Genomic DNA, 20,953 nt, shown 5'->3' on the forward strand with positions numbered 1-20,953 from the left:
CTTTACAATTTGGTACATTTTTGCAGTGGCTGGTACCGGTTGTTCCTTTCCACATTTAGTACTTCCTTCAGGAGCTTTTGTAAGGCAGGCCTGGTGGTGACAAAGTCACTCAGCATTTGCTTGTCTGTGAAGGATTTTACTTCTCCTTCACTTATGAAGTTCAGTTTGGCTGGATATGAAATTTTGGGTTGAAAATTCTTTTCTTTAAGAATGTGAGGGCAGGGATGGAGCTGAAAGCCTGGCAGCCCAGACAGAGGTCTGTCTCAAGCAGCCTGAGCCCTCAGGCACCCCCCAGCTCCCTGGCAGCTCCCCTCTACCTGCCAACGTCAGTGCCACACTGGTGTCTGAAAGGAATAATGAGAACAGGACAGACTAACCTTTTAAATGATGTGAAAAAAATCAGAGGTGAAAATTGTACATTAGGAATGTATTTATGCAAATTTTATTGAAATTTAGTGTCAACAAAGATTTTCTCAGTGGTCTAGAAAATCAAAAAAAAAAAAAAAAAAAAAGAATGCAGAATATTGGCCCCCACTCTCTTCTTGCTTGTAGGGTCCTGCCAAGATCTGCTGTTAGTCTGATGGGCTTCCCTTTCTGAATAACCTGACCTTTCTCTCTGGCTGTCCTGAACAGTTTTTCCTTCATTTCAGCCTTGGTGAATCTGACAATTATGTGTCTTGGGGTTTTTCTTCTCAAGGAGTATCTTTGTGGTGTTCTCTGTATTTCCTGAATTTGAATGTTGGCCTGTCTTGCTAGGTTGGGGAAGTTCTCCTGGATAATATCCTGAAGTGTGTTTTCCAACTTGGTTCCATTCTCCTCGTCACTTTCAGGTACACCAATCAAACGTAGGTTTGGTCTTTTCATGTAGTCCCACATTTCTTGGAGGCTTTGTTCGTTCCTTTTCATTCCTTTTTCTCTAATCTTGTCTTCATGCTCTATTTCATTAAGTTGATCTTCAATCTCTGATATCCTTTCTTCCGTTTGATTGATTCAGCTATTGATACTTGTGTATGCTTCACAAAGTCATTGTGTTGTGTTTTTCAGCTCCATCAGGTCATTTATATTCTTCTTTAAACTGGTTATTCTAGTTGGCAATTCCTGTAATGTGTTTTCAAGGTTCTTAGCTTCCTTGCATTGGGTTACAACATGCACCTTTAGCTCGGAGGAGTTTGTTATTACCCACCTTCTGAAGCCTACTTCTGCCAGTTCATCACTCATTCTCCATGCAGTTTTGTTCCCTTGCTGGTGAGGAGTTGTGATCCTTTGGAGGAGAAGAGGCATTCTGGTTTTTGGCATTTTCAGCATTTTTGCACTGCTTTTCCCCTCATCTTTGTGGATTTATCTACCTTTGGTCTTTGATGTTGGTGACCTACAGATGGGGTTTCAGTGTGGATGGGCTTTATGTTGATGTTGATGCTATTCCTTTCTGTCTGTTAGTTTTTCTTCTAACAGTCAGGTCCCTCTGCTGCAGGTCTGCTGGAGTTTGCTGGAGGTCCACTCCAGACCTTGTTTGTCTGGGTATCACCAGCAAGGGCTGAAGAACAACAAAGATTGCTGCCTGTTCCTTCCTCTAGAAGGTTCGTCCCAGAGGGGCACCCATCAGATGTCAGCCTGAGCTCTCCTGTAGGAGGTGTCTGTCAACCCCTAATGGGAGGTGTCTCCTAGTCAGGATGCACTGGGGTCAGGGACCCACTTGAGGAAGCAGTCTGTCCCTTAGCAGAGCTTGAGCGCTGTGCTGGGAGATCCACTACTCTATTCAGAGCTGGCAGACAGGGACGTTTAAGTCTGCTGAAGCTGTGCACACAGATGCCCTTTCCCCCAGCTGCTCTGTCCCAGGGAGATGGGCGTTTTATCTGTAAGCCCCTGACTGGGCTGCTGCCTTTCTTTCAGAGATGCCCTGCCCAGAAAGGAGGAATCCAGAGAGGCAGTCTGGCTACAGTGGCTTTGCTGAGCTGCTAGCTGCAGTGGGCTCTACCCTGTTTGAACTTCCCAGCAGCTTTGTTTACACTGTGAGGGGAAAACCACCTATTCAAGCCTCAGTAATGGCAGATGCCCCTGCCCACACCAAGCTCCAGCGTCCCAGGTCAACTTTGGACTCTGTGCTGGCAGTAAGAATTTCAAGCCAGTGGATCTTAGCTTGCTGGGCTCTGTGGGGTGGGATCCACTGAGCTAGACTGCTTGGCTCCCTGGCTCCAGCCCCCTTTCCAGGGGAGTGAATGGTTCTGTCTCGCTAGCATTACAGGCACCACTGGGGTATGAAAAACACTCCTACAGCTAGCTTGGTGTCTGCCCAAACCGCCGCCCAGTTTTGTGCTTGAAACCCAGGGCCATGGTGGCATAGGCACCCGGGCAATCTCCTGGTCTGCGGGTTGCTAAGAATGTGGAAAAAGCACGGTATCTGGGCTGGAGTGCATCGTTCCTCATGGCACCGTCCCTGGAGGCTTCCCTTGGATAGGGGAGGGAGTTCTTTGACCCCTTGCGCTTACTGGGTGAGGCGACACCACACCCTGCTTCAGCTCACCCTCCATGGGCTGCACCCAGTGTCTAACCAGTCCCAGTGAGATAAGCCAGGTACCTCAGTTGGAAATGCAGAAATTGCCCACCTTCTCCATTGATCTTGCTAGGAGCTGCAGACCGGGGCTCTTCCTATTTGGCCATCTTGCGAGCCGCACCTTTATTTCTGATTTTCTAAAGGATTTTATTACATAAACTTTGAATATAGTAAAAAGTATTTTTTCAAATACTGAAATAATCTTTTTTCTCTTTTTCATCTGCTAACATGAGTGGATTCATTAATTAATTTTCTAATGTTAAACCAATATTGAGTCCTGTTATTATGTGCATTATGATAAGTGTAAGTTATTGTTTATAAGTTTAATATTGTTCCTGGCATTCTTCTATCTATATTTATGAGTTAGATTGGCCTGTAGTTTTCTCTTTTGGTGTACTTGTTATGTTTTGATATCAAAGTTACATCTTTCCTCATAAAATATATTATTGAATGCTCCCTCTTTTGCTGTCTTTGGAAGTTGTCATAAATATTTAAATGATTTGTTCCCTAAATATTTGAAAGAAGTCACCCAACATTATGTCTGGAAATTTCTTTATTAGAAGTTTTTAACCAGTTTGGAATGTTGAGACAGGTGGGTCATGAGGTCAGGAGTTCGAGACCTGACCAACATGGTGAAACCCTGTCTCTACTAAAAATACAGAAATTACCCAGGTGTGGTGGTGCTCGCCTGTAATCCCAGCTACTCAGGAGGCTGAGGCAGGAGAATCACTTGAACCCAGGAGGTGGAGGTTGCAGTGAGCCGAGACTGTACCACTGCACTCCAGCCTGGGCGACAGAGTGAGACTCCATCTCAAAAAAAAAAAAAAGTTATTACCTACTGAGAGCATTCCCTCAGTAGTTATAGAATTATTGGTAAACTTCTTAGTTCAGTTTTAAAAATCATACTTTTCAATAATTTGTGTATTTTACCTAAATTTTCAAATGCATTGAGTTAAAGTTGTTTATTCATTTTTGTATTTTTATTTAATAATCACATCATGTGTCATTTTCTTTCCCTTTCATTCCTGATGTTAGTTATTGGTACTTTGTGTCACTCCTCTTTTCTCCTTACTCGGTCTCGCTAGAGATTTGTCTCTTCAAAGAACCAATTTTGAGTTTAGTTCTTGCCACTTTCTATTTAAATCATATCTGTTCTTAGTTTTATTATTTCCTTTCTCCTGCTTGTTGAGGTAGGTGTTATTTTACTATTATTACCTAACTTCCTAATATGATGTTTAGCTCAATTTACTTTCAGTGTTTATTTCTTCTCTAATATGAACTTTTAAAAATATACATTATTTGAAGCACTTTGTACCAAACGAACACTATACATATAGGTCATACAAATCGCTGAAAGGAACAAGTAAATTCTGCAAATTAATCACTATACACACAAGTAAATGGACTAGTGAATGGGTTCCAGTGAATGAGTGTGTGAAATACTAACTCCTGATGAATCGAATTCCAGAGCTTTGGCTCTTCCCGAATCATCACAGAGACCCAGGAGCCTCTTCCAAGGAGCTGCTCTAATGGAACAGGCCCAGAGTAGTCACAGACCTTACTGTTTCTGCTCATTCTTAAAAAGGTCTTACCTCTGACAACCACCATTTCCTGTAATGTTTATCAACGTTTCTCACTACACATGGTAGAGGCTTTGCAGAGACTCCCTTGCTCACCACAGAGGAATGCTATCATGCAGAGCATAAGGCCAACAACTGGAAGAAACTTGAACAAGGAAAATCTCAGAGTCTAAGTTGCTTCAGTCTGGGCTGCAGACCTGAAAATCTCAGAGTCTAAATTGTTTCAGTCTGGGCTGCAGACCTCTGCGAGAAATAGCCCAGGAACTTAGGAGAAGCACCACCTGAGTGTCCTTTAGGTGTTCAGAGAAGCCTCCCAGCCAACATCACCCTTTCAAAAGGAAGCAGGAAGAAAGATATACCCAAAGGTAGTCACTCCTCCCTGTAGGTAGCATCTCCAGATCATCCACTTGTTATTTCTACATAAACATCTCTCCTCCTTCCCATGGGATCTGAGCCATCCACAGGACGTCCAGACATCCAGGTGAGCTCCTCTGCCTGTTTCTGGAATACAAATTTACCTGCTATGCAGGCATGGAGGGAGGTGTCACTGATGTTCTTTGTATGTTGAAGCTGGCAGTGGTCAGCCTGGGGCTTGTGGTGACCCTGAGGAGATTGAGCTGTTAAGCTTTTGGATTAGTGAAAGACAACACGTGTGTTTGAATTGAAGCCTCAATGTGCCCAAAGTGCATTCCTTGCAGTTCATTTATTTTCTGTTTCTGATTTTCTTTCTACTGTGATTCTCTTTCTTTAGTTCTTGCCTCATTCATCCTTCTTTGGTCTTATGATACACGAGTCTGATTTTGTCTGTTTTGCTGCCATCAGCAGTCAGAGCATCAGGGCTGAGGGAGATTTACTATCCGTGCCGTGTTATGCTGCAGGTGAGAAAACTGTGACCTGAGAAATAAAAGGCCTTGCTCTATGTCACCAGAGCTCCAGTGGGTGAGACACAGCAGCGGCAGAGAAGAGGCCTCAACAGCAAAAATAAATAATTTCCAAAAGAATTTCTATATTTGATACTGCAAAAAGGAAACTGAAGTAGTCACCAAAAGAAAAATCAGGATTTTGTTTTTCTTTTATAGCTGAGTATGTGGTTTGGTTTTTAATTACACATGGCATGTGTGAAGGGGACACCACCATCCATCCGGTCAGTGCTTTAGGCTCTCAGGTGATTGAATTGGTTCAAAGTGTCATGCAAGTGGTGACAAGGCACCATCTGTTTCTGTTCTCATGATTCCTACTCCACAACCTCAGGAGGGAAAGAAATGTCACCTACCATATCTTCTTTCAATTACATTAAATTCTACTACTTGCAGCCTACTTCCTCTTGAACTAGTAGGCAAATTGCTGTCCAGCAATTAAACACTGGAATTGAATCTCTCAAATCAAGCTCAGAATCTTGTAGAAGTGCTTAAGTGAAGCAGAGACATTTAGGAAGGTTTCTCTAGTCTTTGGTCAACATTGTCCACAGCTAAGAGGCCCACTGTTTAAGACTCCGTGGTCCCTTGAAATCAAATGATTCTGCTGCTCCCTTAAGCTAGGACATCTTCACAGACATCTCCAGTGACTGGGTCCAGTTTCTCTAAACATAGCACATAAATCCTTTCTCAGAATTCCCTGAAAACTCAGTCCTCAGAGGCTTCCATCTCTCCTGGGACACTTCACAGAGGCTGGCTACATCCTGTCCCCACAGAACCCACAGAACCATTTTGCCTTCTCAGCGTCAGAGAATCTCACACCTCATTCTCACTGATTCCACTCATGTCTCTCCCTCCTTCCACTGCTGGGGAGCTCAAACTTTGATAAAGTAACCAGGATGGGTGCTGTCTGTAGATAGTTTCACTTTTTCATTTTATAGCTAAACCTCCTCCTTAGCTTTAAGGCAGCTACACTATAGCTGACTTTTGAACAGAGTGTGTACTAGTCCCCAACCTGAATCTTCACCCTTGCCTCTTCATCCTGAGAGTTCTTTCCCTGACCCCCACCACCCTCCCCACAGTCATAGATGCTCAGGCTGGTATATTGAGTGGAAAGATACCTGTCCTGTGTATGGCCAGCCCTATGCCCACCTGGTATCTGTCACCAGCTTGGTGACCCATCATGTTCTCTCCCCTTATGGATCTTGGTAGTGGGAAAGGAAACTGGATGCCAACTACTCCTGAAACCTCTGATGAAACTACAATGACCATATTGCCCTGTACCTCTCTGTTCTCCCAAGTCCTTCTCCAGCCAGGCATACCTCTGCTTCTCCTCAAGCAAACCTAGGAGATGAATTTTTATCCTTCTCTAAAGACTTAACTGTTGTCTCTAAAGTAGTTTCTTCTGAGACTGAACAGTACACTTCCAGGATTTGTTCAGCAAAGCAATCCATTCCTTTGTCCAAGTAAGAGCGGCTTTGCATATGCCTCTGACCACCTCATTGATAAGTCGAAGGACATACTGACTGGGCAGAGTATTAGCTAGTCTGGGCTGCAGGCACTGAAGGAACCCACAGAAGGAAATACTCACTCCTAGCTTTCCTTAAACTCACAATGGGGTAATGGGGTCTTTTCACCATTTGAAAACCAATTACCTGCCAGAGCTCATAGAGTGTGGGCTAGTGCTGAAACTGAAACTCCTTGCCTAGCTTCTTTGATTCTCATAATAAACAAAATTCTCCTCCTTCCCTCTCTTCACCAACTTCAATAGTTAGAAAGGTGTATTCAGTCCCACTGAGCAGTCAACAGAGTGTACGTCTCAGCTGTGTGCCTGCTCACATCCGGGTTTCAGAATGGACCGAGACCATGTTCCATGGGTCTAAAGATCCCCTGGCCAGGCCTTTCTATAAAAAAGACTGTCCTGAGAACAAATACAGCAACATTTTCACCTGCCTCTTACTAATAATTTAAAATCTGAGTAATGAGAATTGGCAAAAGGGAATGGAAGAAGGGGAGAGAATGAAATTCTACAGGAACTGACCTGACAGAGACTAGAAACCACAGGTCATGTTCCCATTTTCCAAGCAGAACAGAGTCTGTACAAACTGAGCATCGCCAATTAGAAAATCTGAAATCCAAAATGCCCCCAAATACAAAACCTTTTGAGTACTGATGTGACTCCACAAGTGGAAAATTCCACACATTAGTTTTTAACACAGACCTTGCTCTGGGCACAAAGCTAGTTAAAATATTGTATAAAATTACCTTCAGGTATGTGTACAATTTTTATGAAAGGTAAGTGAATTTTATATTTAGATCTGGGTCCCATTCCCAAGATATCTCAACATATATATAAGGTGTATATATATATCCAGAACCAGGAGATCCCCTGGGGGTTTACTGCATAGATAGGTAGGTAGATAGATAGATAGATAGGTAGACAGACAGACAGATAGATAGATAGAGATATAGATAGATATAAATATAGATATAGATAGACACATAATGCATTAATACATGCAAATATTCCAAAATCTGAAAAATATCTGAAATTTGAAATACTTCTGCTCCCAAGCATTTCAGAGAAGGGATACTCAATCTGTGTTGAGAGAAGTAATAAAGGCAAAGCTCAAAAAACCATCCCAAGGCAGATCCAGGACACCTCTGCTACCAGGAGGAAAGAAGTCCCAAGCACTCATGTTTTATTTGTGGTGAAGCTCTGAAGGCTTCTTATCAAGGGAGTTTATGAGAGAGCCACTGTTTCCAGATCAAAATCCTGACCCAGGTTCGTGGCAATAGGCATGGAAACTGAAATGAACAAGCCCTCGACTAAGCTCAATGACTAAATGAGTGTGCAAAGTGGAGAGAGGAAGAGGGCAATTGTGATTCTGAGGCTGTGGTGTTCCCTATCATTTTGAGAAGCCAGGAAGAATAATAAAAGTACAGGAATTTTCTTTTGCTATTATAACATCCCAGGCTCTGAGAAAACCAGTGGCATGTATTAGTTCCTACAACCTTCACATGAAAACCCTTCAAGGTTATACTATCTTCCCGACAAAGATGGGAAAAGTAAGCTGAAGTATTTTCTCTAAGAGGAAATGTTGAGCAGGTAGACATAAGTTCGATTTCTTCCATATAGAATTGGAGCTGATAACTGTGATGCTCTTTATGCAGATCGATTTAAATTCCAGGCCAGGGGTAAACCATGGAGATCATTTAAAACTGTCATAAATGAAGGACAACTGGCAATGTAATCTCTGACGGGCAGAAGGGGCTACAAGAAAGGAGAGCTGAGTGGTGGAGGACAGAGCTGTGGAAAACATCTAAGTTGGTGGAGCTAAGGAAAGAATAAGAGGTGATGTCTGAATAATAAAAATAAATCAAGAGAGTGAAAATTCTTAGAAATCATGCTTATGAAGAGTTCTAGAGTCTGGGAAATCAAGAAAGGTAACTACATATCACCCACGTGAGTCTGGCTCTAGGCTCTATCAGGCATGACACTATAAGAAAGAGAGTAACTTGCTTTTATCCATTTGGTTTTCATTCATTCACCATACTTTCCGTTGCAGCAGCTGATAGAACCGTGGCGACAACTCCCACTGCTGCTTTCAAGGCCCTCATGGACGGAGTAACAAGATCTACCCAGAGACCCCTTCCCCTGTGAACTCCTAATTAGAGAGTCTACCTTCCCCATGATGGTAAATGACAACGGCCAGGTGCTCGTTGCTGCCTCCTCCTACAGCCAAGGCTGCCTCGTGGCTGTGTCCCATGAGGGCTACCTGTTGCATGCTGGCTTGGCTCCGTGTCTCCTCAATACAGTGAGCTGGCTCTGTCCTTGTCCTGGGGATCCCGTAGGACTGCACCCATCCTTGGCACCACTAGTAAATATCCTGCAGGACTGTGGTGTTAAGGCACAGATTGAGCCAGAACCAGGAGAGCCCTGGGGGTTTACTGCATCTGTGCCTTCAGTGACACCATGACTGCAATGCTGATCCAGTTTGTGACATGGAGGGGGCTTGCTTATCGGGGGCCAGGCCTGGTACTGGGTCAGCAAGCTTGGCCATGACGAGGTGCTGTGCAGGTTCCCTGGGAACAAGGTGACAAGTGTGGCTGGAATGTACTTCCCCGATGCCTGCTGGGACAGAGAGCGCTTCAAGGTCTCCTAAGAAGGTTCCCAAGATCCCACTCCATGTCAGGTGAGTGTCTGTTCCCCCATTAGGGAGTCTGACTCAGGGTAAACAATAGAGTTGGTTCCCCTCATCAACGAGCTTCCATTTTAACACAGATTATTTTCGACTCAGTTTTGTAACCACCACAAATCATAAGTAGGATGATTAAAAGGCACCAAGACACAAAAGAGGCTGGGTCCTCACTGCCACTCCCTCCTGTGGCCAAAGCTGAATAGAAAAGCTTGTCTTACTCACCACTCTATCTCCCTGCCTAGTGCCTGGAACGTGGAGTGTTTATCAATATTTCTTAAATAAATGAAGGAAGTCGCAATATGGCTTTAATCTTTCCCCAATTGTTTTCTACAAAATTGTGGGTCATATTGGTGGTCATATTGGATAAGAGAAAACTTTCCAATCGTCTCCTCTTTCCCACCCTTGCATGTATGCAGGAGTCAGTACTTCTGAGAATATTTTTAGCAATATTTTGTGGTGGATGATGATGAAAACTTCCAAGGGAAATAATCAGCTTTTAATTAAATTTCCTGGCCCTTGACATTGCATGGTCCCCCTTGTGAAGTTTCCCCAGAGAGGTGGAAGAATCTGGAGGCAGAGTATTCAGGGAATGACAGAAGAAGGATTTATGTGCTATGTCTGGTGAAGTGTGGCTGGAGTGTACTTCACTGACACCTCTGGGGAGAGAAGCCAGTTTGAGGTCTCTAAGAAGTGGCTCAATATCCCACTCCATGTAATGTGAGTGACACTTCCCTAAAAGGAGTCTGAACCATGTTAAATATCAGTCCTATACCCCCATTTTCAAGGAGCTTTCAGTCTAGCAGAGGAGAAATTAGTCACTGTGTAACGGAAGAGTTAACAAATTGCCGATGTAATTCGGAATCTTACCTGTTGCGGCAGAGGAACATCTTCTGCTTTTTCTCTACTATGCACTGAGTATGAAATGCCTTCAGAGCAGGTTATATTTCTGTTTTATTTACTCTTGTGCCTCCCAGTTTTAAATAGTTAGAAAGAGATGGTGGATAAGTGGAGAAAACAACTATAAAATTCATGGAAAACAAGAATCGTGTCTATTCTGCTTACCACGGTATCACTAGCATATAGTGTAATATCTGGCTTCCAGTAAGTGCTAAATAAACATGGAATAAATGAATGAAATCTAAGGCCAATGTAGTCCAGGGACAGCAGGGAGACTGTGACACGTTACAGTCTATATCTGCAATTCAGGGATTTTCTTCCCCAGGCATGGAGTGGGACCCCTGAGTGAGGGTATGTCTGAATGGAAAGTGGGGCAGCAGGGTGGTGATGAAGCCGGAGGAAATCTTGTAGCAACTTCTTCCATAGAGGAGCAGGATCATTCTGTCTAAAGATAGAGAAAAATTGGACAAATGGTGGGGTTTCTCATAACCATAAGATTGGATCAAATGAACTATGACTGTCCTATGATGTGAATCCCAAGAAATCGATAAGTGAAGCTCTTCCTCATTTAACTAATTCTTTTGTCTACACAAATATACTTCAGTCTTTGGCATAGACGAATAGTATTCCATGGAGGGCCATAGTATACTTATTCAACCATGGAAATTTGGATTAGATCTAATGCTTATTGCTACTCAAAATTTGAAAATTAATAACTTTATATGTCATTGCATGCAAAGGCAAGCATTTGTTTGGCATATGGTCCAAGAAGGTCAACAGCTAGTTAAAAAATATTTATATTTGAAATGATCGATGCTGACAAATTGTCATTTTAAAAGACTATACACCAATTTGCACTTATAACAAAAATATAGCCCTAGACGGTTGCTAGTACTGGATAGAATGAATTTTTCTTTGATATTATTGTCCATATAGAATGTGAAAAAATGTTATTTTAATTTGTGTTTTTCTGGTTGCAAATGCAGAGGATGTTTTTGTATATTTATAATCATTCATATTTCTTCTATAAATTATCTATTTTATTCTATTTAGCTTTTCTTTTCCTTGTTGATTACTAAGTGCTATTACAGATAACACTTCTTTGTCTATTTTACATGTCGCAAATATTTCCTTCCATTTGTTTTTTATCCTTGCTTTTGGTGTAATATATATGTTTTATATCTGTATGTGGCCAAATCTGTCAGCCTTTTTCTTTTATAACATCTTTTATTGTTTAGAAAATCTCCCATTACAAATTTATTAAAATATTTTTCTATATTTTCTTCTAATACTTTAGTGGTTGTACATTTTACATTTAGATATTTAACTTATATGAATTTTTTATATTAATCATGTATATTATTTCTGAATATATGGCCAATTATGATAGCATCTTTGACTTTTGAAAAGTCAATATTTTATTGATTGACTTTAGTGGTTACTTTTTCATATAATAAGCTTCCATATGTGTATTAATTTGCTTTTCCAATGCTGTCCTCTGGACTATTGACCTATTCATCTAATTCTGCACCCACCATACTGCTTTTGTTACTGAAGCTTTGAAGCAAGTTTCACTATCTGAGAAAACAAATTCTTCTCTATCTCCCCGATTATTTTACTCAACATTTCCAAAAATCTCTTATGTGTTCTCTTGGATACTTATATTTGCAGATTAAACTTTAGAATCAGCTTATCAATTTCGTTTAAAATATGTCAGGATTTTTAGCAGGATTATATTCAATTTAGAGATTATTTAGGGATCACTAACATCTTACTTTTTTTTTCCAACTTTTATTTTAAGTTCAAGGGTGCATGTTCAGGATGTGTGGGTTTGTTACACAGGTAAACATGTGCCATGGTGGTTTGCTGCACAGATCATCCCATCAACCAGGTATTAAGCCTAGCACCCACTGGCTATTCTTCCTGATCCTCTCCCTTCTCCCACCCCACACCCTTCGACAGGCCCCAGTGTGTGTTGTTCTCCCCATGTGTCCATGTGTTGTCCTCACTTAGCTTCCACTTAGAAGTGAGAACGTGCAGTATTTGGTTTCCTGTTACTGAATTACTTTGCTGAGGATAATGGCCTCCAGCTCCATCTATGTCTCTGCAACTGACTTGATCCCCTTCCTTTTCATGGGTGCATGGTATCCCATAGTGTGTATGTATCACATTTTCTTTATTCAGTCTATCAGTAATTAGCATCTTAAAATGTTGAATCTACTCATCTACGAACAAAATTGTGTCTTCATTTATTCAAGTATTGCTTTCTATTCTTTTTCACGTCTTATGGACTTTACCAGAAAGGCTTTGCACAATTCTTAGTAGAATTATTCCTGGTCATTAAAATTTTTTGACATTTTGTAAATTGTAAAATTATAATTGTTCTATTAATAATGGAACATTTTATAATTATTCCTGGTTAATAGAACAATTATTAAAGTTTGTGTTTATCTTGAATTTAAACAACTTGCTAAACTCATTAGTTATAATAGTCTGCCAGTTGATTCTCTTACGTTTTCCATTACTTGCCAGCAAATAATGGAAACTTTTGCTTCTTGCATTGTAGTGTTTATTTATTTTGTTAGCTAAGATGTCCATTATCCATTAAAATTATGACTGATATCAGTGATAGAGAGCAGCCTTGCTTTTTTTCCTGATTTAATAGGAATGCTTCTAATGTTGTGATATTACATATTCTTTTGTTTTGTTTTGTTTTTGTTTTTTGAGACAGGTCTTGCTGTGTCACCCAGGCTGGAGTACAGTGGCGTGATCTTGGCTCGTGGCAACATCCATCTCCCTGGTTCAAGCAATTCTTCTGCCTCAGCCTCCCGAGTAACTGGGACTACAGGCGTGCACCACCATGCCTGGCTAATTTTTGTATTTTTAGTAGAGACCTTGTTTCACCATACTGGCCAGGCTGGTCTGGAACTCCTGACCTCGTGATCCACCCACCTTTGCCTCCCAAAGTGATGGGATTACAGGCTTGAGCCACTGTGCCCGGCCCAATATTACATATTCTAATGGATACTCAGTCTACTCAGATAGGCAGGTTTCCTTCCTAAGATTTAATTTTTTTGTTTTTTTAAATGAAAAATACATTTTGTCAGCTGCTTTCTTGTTATCTATAGGAATAGTGAGAAAACTGATTGCTTTATTTATTTATTTATTGTTTTACTCTGCATCACATTAATTCCAGAGTCAGAGCGTTTAACCACTAAGCTACACTGATATAATTTAGAAGTCTCTTTCTCCCTCCAAATAATCAAGAGTTGAAACAAAAAGGATGTTTCTGCTTATGCACCACTAGGCTTAATATTTTGTTAACTACAACATCCCTTTCTCTAGATATTGTTGTTTCATAGTAGCAGCAGCAATGTGTGTTCACTCCTAGAAAATCTCAACCATGAAGAGTTTTTCTTTCGTTTTGTCTTTTGAAGACATTAACTTGAAAAATTAGTCGTGAAACTTCTAGGCAGAATTGATGCTCAAATTAAAATGCTATTCATTGATTTGAAAATGAAAAGAGAAACTGTCAGTTTACATTCTCAACTTTGTGCTGAAAATGAATTAAGAAGCAACTTGCAGTAGTTATTGCCACAGTATTTAGTGAAATCAATAAATAACATTTTAAATATGTAATGGTAATTTTTCTGATTGTGAAAATAAAATCAGAAAAAATGTAGAAAAACATTTTTAAAAACCCATCTGGGTAGTGATTCTACCCAGAGCTCATTGAAAACAGCATTTCAATATATACTCTTCTAGTCACTTCTCTATACTTTCAATAACACTTTCAATACTAGTTTGGATTTTTCTGTGTACACTGTTTTTATAAGCTGAGAGTTTCACTCATTTTTAATTGCTGCATTTTAACATAATTATGTCTGTACCAAGAGATGTAATTAAAACACAATGTAATACAGTATTAAAATACTTTAACAGTTTTTAAAAGTGGTTATGCTTAAATGACTTAACTGATACTAAGGAAAGGACTAAACACTTTTCTTCATATAATAATTCCAGTGGCTCTACTTAAAAACAGCAAAAAGTAAGTATAACAAAAGATAGTTCAGAGCGCTGACAAGGATAATCTGAGAGTTTCACAGCCTTTTTAATTTTTTTGTGCGTGAATGTGTGCACATGTGTGTGAAATATAAACCTTACAGATTTATAAGCAGGACTACTCTCTAAGGGAATGTGAGACTGTTTTCCAAGCTTTATTTATTTTATAATTTTAACTATTTAAATAAACAACTTATAAATCAGGATAGTCAACAGAATGTTTACTGAGACAGTAGTTCATCCTGGAAAACATATCTGGGAGAATGTATGCACCTGTTTCAAGATATATTGTGTCTATAAATAAAAATAACATCATTTTGTGATATTAATTACTGCTAGTTAAAACTGAAGGTGTATAATGCAAGATTAAAATAGCATTTCTTCTCTTGCCTCTTAAGGTTTTGTACCAAACAAGCTCAGGTCTTGGGATTCTCTTCTGCTCTATTTTACACTCACCTGTCCTACAGACACAAATGTGAGTAATTATCTCTTTTCCAGGTTTGGGGAGGATCTCAGGCAGGACCAAGAGCAGCTCCTGGAAGGGATCTCAAAGCTGGACCTCAGGACAGGAGGATCCCCCTGTCAGCTGCTGGTGCATGGGGCCCAGGCCCTGTCCCTAGGAATACATAGCTTCTTCGGCTGCTTTCCTGCAGCTGCCCACTATGGCCACGGGCATGTGGTGCCGGCCGGCCATGAGGGTTTGATATTGGATCACAGGCTTAGCCTATTTGTGGTCAATGCCCTGGGCTGGCCGGCAGGGGACCAGAATGGAAAAATTGGGTTGAACTCAGAAATACACAACTTGGGCCCTATGTTACCAAAAAATAACTTACAGTGGACCAAGATAGACCTTCCGGTCAGTGACCTGAAGGTCTTTTGCTGTCACTCACTCACTGATGTGAATGTCAAGAAGATAATAGAATTTGTTGCAGAAGGTGGATGCCGATTGGCAAGCAGGCCTGGTTTTTGGCCTCCAGAAACCCAAATTCTAACTGTTTATCTCAGTTTCCAGAAAACAAGTGTCTTAAATGCTTTGGCCGAGGCATCTTACGTAAGAGATGCCATAAAGGCCTCTTCTCAGTCCCCATGCCTGGGGTGAAAAACTACCACATTCGCAGAGCTCTGTCCCAATTGGAGTCCATGCTGCACAACAAGGGAAGAAATGTAGAAAAGAACTGGCTGGAGAAACTCATAAAAGACTTTCCTACATGTTTCAAGTCCCCCAGGAAGGGATTCCCATCTATGCATCTATGCACAAAACCATCCTAAAAATGATCAAAGAAAAGGGCTTACCACTTGTGAATAAGAAAAACCCAATCACCAGGCGCTGCTCTCAGGCCTACCTGCTATTCTTGGCATAAGAAATGGTCAAATCGGGAACTGACAGCTCTTTGCGGCTTCATGATTCGACTCTCTTCTGTCTGTTTCACGGAGTCTCCCGTCACCTTTGACATCAGTGCAGGTACAGAACGGTGAGAGAGGACAGGGAGGTGTAGGACTGGGGAGATGGTGGACTGACTAACTTCAGCGGCATTCTAGGGACCCTCTTCCTCAGGAAGGCCATTGGTATTAGTCCATTTTCACACTGCTATGAAGAAAAGCCTGAGACTGGGTAATTTGTAAAGAAAAGAGGTTTAGTTGACTCACAGTTCTGCATGGCTGGCGAGGCCTCAGGAAACTCACAATCATGGCAGAAGGCAAACGGGAAGCCGGCACCTTCTTCCCAAGGTGGCAAGAGGGAGAAGTGAAGTGCAAGCAGAGGAAGAACTGACACTTTTTAAACCATCAGATCTCAGGAGACTCACTCGCTATCACAAGAACAGCACAGGGAAACTGCCCCCATGATCCCATCACCTCACACCAGGTTCCTCCCTTGACACATGGGGATTACAATTTAAGATGAGCTTTGGGTGGAGACACAGAACCAAACCATATAATCATTCTTCCTCAGAAACTTCTAAGGAGATGGAGATGAGGAATTGTCAGTGAGGTATGGGAGGCCTGAGTCAGGGCAGTCTGGCTGGGTTAAGGTGTGCATGGGAGATCCGCTAGCTCTGGAAGGGACTACGGGAATTCTCCACCAAGGTGGAGCCATGCGGATGGGAAGATCTCAACCTTTCCCATGGTTCTTATCAGATAACAGACACTCCTGGGTGAGTACTGGACTCTACTTACCTGAAGGACAGAAGCTGTATTTCCTGAGGATGCTGTCGCTGCAAAATTGAAGGTAAAGTATTCTTTCCTCACCCCCTATTTAAGTCAACTTTTGACATTTTTCATAGCACCCTTACTTCTGCTTTCAACAATTTTTTGCATTCTCTCATAAACCTCTCCAGGCATACAGAGCAGGTATCACCTTCATTTTACAGGCAAGGAAAGTAGTCACAGAAAAGCCTTCAGTTGTTGTAAGCAGTAAATGGGATACAGAATACGAAGCCCCTAGCAGAGCTTGGCACACAAGTGCTCAAAAAACATGTTTCCTTGATCCCCTCCTCCTCTTTGACTCAATATCAAAGTCTTTCTAACTATTACTCTTTACTGTAGCACCTGAAACGTTATCTCATTGTTGTCCAAGTTCCAGCCGCACCCTAGATACAGGAATCACTTCCACAGACACAAATCTGGGATGCAGTCCCTGACCTCTCCTATCTGAGACCTGTAGGAAATAACAGGGGCATAGTCAATGTTTTCGAGCCAATATTTACCTTGGGGCTGGTTGTGATTAAATCAAAGGAGAAAGCCCAAATCTCTATAGAAAACCAGGAATAATTACGAACAGCAAGGGGTGGCCTGGAGAAAGTGAATATATGGGAGGAATCCTCCACTCCTTCAAATGAGACGGGTCACTCTCAGACGCTCCTCCTCCTAGCTCTGCTTGGGACATGGTCGACCCTATCCCTTCTGGCCATGAACACACACATATCCATGTACACACGCAAACATGCACACACACACAGAGAGTGAGAGAGAGAGAGAGATTCAATCATCCCCAGCACAACTCCCTTCACCCACTCTTGGTGGTTGCTCCCTGTGGCGGGTGCTCATCTGCTGCCATGTGGATAACCTAAGTCCATTGGGAACTTACTTCTGCCCGCCTGTGGTGACTGACCTGCCAGTACATCTTGGACAGGACAAAGAAGTCCACCTCCTGGCTCTGGGAGAGGGGGGCCTCCTCTACATTGTTGTGCCTCCCAGCTATACACTGGGCCCCGTGTCTGTCATCATCCGTGGGGCTGTGTCGGCTCCATACTTCAAGCTGGATGAGTGGGGGATTCAGCTTCAGGCTGGACTCAGAGGAGAGGCAAGTTTGGAGGTGGGAGTGGGTTGGTTGTGTGAGGGGTAGGGGCTGAGTGATGGAAAGAAGGAGAGGGAGCCTTGAGGGCTGAGAGTGGGCTGGGTGATATGGACACACTATCCTTAGAGCCCTGAGAGAAAGATGGAAAAGGAACAGGGATTTGCATTTCCTTCCACAGAAAAAAAAAACAAAAAACTTTATTAGTCACCAGATTATCTCTCTTTTTTTTTTTTTTTTTAATCCAAAATATCTTGGTCTTATTTCCATTGCAGGAATTTTTTTTATAGTAAACACTAATTCCCCAGACTTTCCGCCCATTTTTATTTATTTATTTATTTATTTTATTATTATTATTATTATTATACTTTAGGCTCTATGGTACATGTGCGCAACGTGCAGGTAAGTTACATATGTATACATGTGCCATGCTGGTGCGCTGCACCCACCAACTCGTCATCTAGCATTAGGTATATCTCCCAATGCTATCCCTCCCCCCTCCCCCCCACCCCACAACAGTCCCCGAAGTGTGATGTTCCCCTTCCTGTGTCCATGTGTTCTCATTGTTCAATTCCCACCTATGAGTGAGAATATGCGGTGTTTGGTTTTTTGTTCTTGCGATAGTTTACTGAGAATGATGATTTCCAATTTCATCCATGTCCCTACAAAGGACGTGAACTCATCATTTTTTATGGCTGCATAGTATTCCATGGTGTATATGTGCCACATTTTCTTAATCCAGTCTATCATTGTTGGACATTTGGGTTGGTTCCAAGTCTTTGCTATTGTGAATAATGCCGCAATAAACATACGTGTGCATGTGTCTTTATAGCAGCATGATTTATAGTCCTTTGGGTATATACCCAGTAATGGGATGGCTGGGTCGAATGGAATTTCTATTTCTAGATCCCTGAGGAATCGCCACACTGACTTCCACAATGGTTGAACTAGTTTACAGTCCCACCAACAGTGTAAAAGTGTTCCTATTTCTCCACATCCTCTCCAGCACCTGTTGTTTCCTGACTTTTTAATGATTGCCATTCTAACTGGTGTGAGATGGTATCTCATTGTGGTTTTGATTTGCATTTCTCTGATGGCCAGTGATGGTGAGCATTTTTTCATGTGTTTTTTGGCTGCATAAATGTCTTCTTTTGAGAAGTGTCTGTTCATGTCCTTCGCCCACTTTTTGATGGGGTTGTTTGTTTTTTTCTTGTAAATTTGTTGGAGTTCATTGTAGATTCTGGATATTAGCCCTTTGTCAGATGAGTAGGTTGCAAAAATTTTCTCCCATTTTGTAGGTTGCCTGTTCACTCTGATGGTAGTTTCCTTTGCTGTGCAGAAGCTCTTTGGTTTAATTAGATCCCATTTGTCAATTTTGGCTTTTGTTACCATTGCTTTTGGTGTTTTAGACATGAAGTCCTTGCCCATGCCTATGTCCTGAATGGTATTGCCTAGGTTTTCTTGTAGGGTTTTTATGGTTTTAGGTCTAACATTTAAGTCTTTAATCCATCTTGAATTGATTTTTGTATAAGGTGTAAGGAAGGGATCCAGTTTCAGCTTTCTACATATGGCTAGCCAGTTTTCCCAGCACCATTTATTAAATAGGGAATCCTTTCCCCATTTCTTGTTTTTGTCAGGTTTGTCAAAGATCAGATAGTTGTAGATATGTGGCATTATTTCTGAGGGCTCTGTTCTGTTCCATTGATCTATATCTCTGTTTTGGTACAAGTACCATGCTGTTTTGGTTACTGTAGCCTTGTAGTATAGTTTGAAGTCAGGTAGCGTGATGCCTCCAGCTTTGTCCTTTTGGCTTAGGATTGACTTGGTGATGCGGGCTCTTTTTTGGTTCCATATGAACTTTAAAGTAGTTTTTTCCAATTCTGTGAAGAAAGTCATTGGTAACTTGATGGGGATGGCATTGAATCTGTAAATTACCTTGGGAAGGATGGCCATTTTCATGATATTGATTCTTCCTACCCATGAGCATGGAATGTTCTTGCATTTGTTTGTATCCTCTTTTATTTCCTTGAGCAGTGGTTTGTAGTTCTCCTTGAAGAGGTCCTTCACATCCCTTGTAAGTTGGATTCCTAGGTATTTTATTCTCTTTGAAGCAATTGTGAATGGGAGTTCACTCATGATTTGGCTCTCTGTTTCTCTGTTATTGATGTATAAGAATGCTTGTGATTTTTGTACATTGATTTTGTATCCTGAGACTTTGCTGAAGTTGCTTATCAGCTTAAGGAGATTTTGGGCTGAGACAATGGGGTTTTCTAGATATACTATCATGTCATCTGCAAACAAGGACAATTTGACTTCCTCTTTTCCTAATTGAATACCCTTGATTTCCTTCTCTTGCCTAATTGCCCTGGCCAGAACTTCCAACACTATGTTGAATAGAAGTGGTGAGAGAGGGCATCCCTGTCTTGTGCCAGTTTTCAAAGGGAATGCTTCCAGTTTTTGCCCATTCAGTATGATATTGGCTGTGGGTTTGTCATAAATAGCTCTTATTATTTTGAGATACATCCCATCAATACCTAATTTATTGAGAGTTTTTAGCATGAAGGGTTGTTGAATTTTGTCAAAGGCCTTTTCTGCATCTATTGAGATAATCATGTGGTTTTTGACTTTGGTTCTGTTTATATGCTGGATTACATTTATTGATTTGCGTATATTGAACCAGCCTTGCATCCCAGGGATGAAGCCCACTTGATCATGGTGGATAAGCTTTTTGATGTGCTGCTGGATTCTGTTTGCCAGTATTTTATTGAGGATTTTTGCATCAATGTTCATCAAGGATATTGGTCTAAAATTCTCTTTTTTGGTTGTGTCTCTGCCAGGCTTTGGTATCAGGATGATGCTGGCCTCATAAAATGAGTTAGGGAGGATTCCCTCTTTTTCTATTGATTGGAATAGTTTCAGAAGGAATGGTACCAGCTCCTCCTTGTACTTCTGGTAGAATTCGGCTGTGAACCCATCTGGTCCTGGACTTTTTTTGGTTGGTAAGCTATTGATAATTGCCACAATTTCAGCTCCTGTTATTGGTTTATTCAGAGATTCAACTTCTTCCTGGTTTAGTCTTGGGAGGGTGTATGTGTTGAGGAATTTATCCATTTCTTCTAGATTTTCTAGTTTATTTGCGTAGAGGTGTTTGTAATATTCTCTGATGGTAGTTTGTATTTCTGTGGGATCGGTGGTGATATCCCCTTTATCATTTTTTATTGCATCTATTTGATTCTTCTCTCTTTTTTTCTTTATTAATCTTGCTCGTGGTCTATCAATTTTGTTGATCCTTTCAAAAAACCAGCTCCTGGATTCAGTAATTTTTTGAAGGGTTTTTTGTGTCTCTATTTCCTTCAGTTCTGCTCTGATTTTAGTTATTTCTTGCCTTCTGCTAGCTTTTGAATGTGTTTGCTCTTGCTTTTCTAGTTCTTTTAATTGTGATGTTAGGGTGTCAA

General features: G+C 41.3%; 1 pseudogene; it reads left to right on the forward strand.

Annotated features, from left to right (window-relative positions):
- Positions 1-4,573: 4,573 nt before the first annotated feature.
- Positions 4,574-9,245, forward strand: LOC129041645 (TRPM8 channel-associated factor 2-like; annotated as a pseudogene).
- Positions 9,246-20,953: the final 11,708 nt, after the last annotated feature.

This window comes from Pongo pygmaeus, chromosome 6, assembly GCF_028885625.2.
Source record: "Pongo pygmaeus isolate AG05252 chromosome 6, NHGRI_mPonPyg2-v2.0_pri, whole genome shotgun sequence".
Classification (NCBI taxonomy): Eukaryota; Metazoa; Chordata; class Mammalia; order Primates; family Hominidae; genus Pongo; species Pongo pygmaeus.